At 42.6% G+C, this 1123-nt stretch overlaps 1 non-coding gene across 1 annotated transcript; it reads right to left on the reverse strand.

The window, feature by feature from the left end:
* Positions 1–330: 330 nt before the first annotated feature.
* On the reverse strand, positions 331–435 carry LOC129675423 (U6 spliceosomal RNA). Its single transcript, XR_008719932.1, has one exon. It is a non-coding gene; the product is annotated as a U6 spliceosomal RNA (small nuclear RNA).
* Positions 436–1123: the final 688 nt, after the last annotated feature.

The raw sequence follows: 1123 nt of genomic DNA on the forward strand, positions 1-1123 counted from the left end.
ACAGCGTAGGTCTGATTTCTTTTTGCACACGAAGCCATTAACTCACATGGGACAAGCTCCGGTAGCTCAGGCGCCCTCCTGTTCTCACGAAATGTGATTCTCAGGGTGAAGCAGCTGGTGTTTCTCTTGAACCCAGGTGTCTTTCTCTTCGGCTTCCTCTTGCTGATTGCTTTCTTTCCCCCGTTTCTGGAGGCTGTCCGGGCCCTCAGAAAGCTCAATATACTCAGTCTGCACTTTAATTCTCTTGGGAGGACTCATGCCCTTAAGCTGCTTGTTTGCAACGATGGCCACATCAGGCCGAGTGACGCTGACTCTTCTACCTCTGCTGTGAAAAATATGGAGTGCTTCACGAATCTTCCTGTCACCCTTGCACAGGGGCCTTGCTAATCTTTGTATTGTTCTGATTTTTAGTATATGTGGTGCTAAGGCGAGCATTCAACTGTTCTTTATGAAATCATTTCTTCACAGAAGATGCAAAGGGGTATGGCCCCCACTGTACATGGTCTGGGATGGATCTGATCAGGAGATGCCGACACCTTATCACTTTGTTTCATAAGAGAATCAAGTAATTTAGCCCTGGAGTTCATTCCAGAGTGGCTGCTTTTTAATACCTTTTAAAGCATTATTATTATTATTTTTTTTTGTTTTGTCAAAAGATGGGTCTCTAATAACCATCCACAAAGAATCAAGACTCTACTCTCCCAAAGACAGAAAGTAAAAATATAAAAGCACTCTAATTTGGAAGCCTTTTATTTTAAAAGAGATTTCTGTCTTTAGTTCTCTGTGTGAGCACATGCACATGTTTGTGAACACATGTGAGGCGACCTGTAGAGGCCAGATCCCTGGAACTGGAATTGTTTTGATCCCCCTACCCTGGGTACTGGGAGTCGAACTCAGGTCCTTTGCAAGAGCAGGATTAGCTCTTAACCCTGGGATATTTCTCTTTCCGACCCCTAGAGCCATTAAAAATATCTCTGATGTCACAACAAGAAACTAAAACTGAATCAGGTTCAGTGACACATGTCAAAGTTTCACATAGACTCAATGGCAGACAACACAGGCTAGTGATCAATACTGTTTTTTGGCTGAACTTGATAAAAGACTTTATACTTTTAAATTTTTA

This window comes from Psammomys obesus, unplaced genomic scaffold (assembly GCF_907164565.1).
Source record: "Psammomys obesus unplaced genomic scaffold, mPsaObe1.curated_primary_1811, whole genome shotgun sequence".
NCBI lineage: Eukaryota > Metazoa > Chordata > Mammalia > Rodentia > Muridae > Psammomys > Psammomys obesus.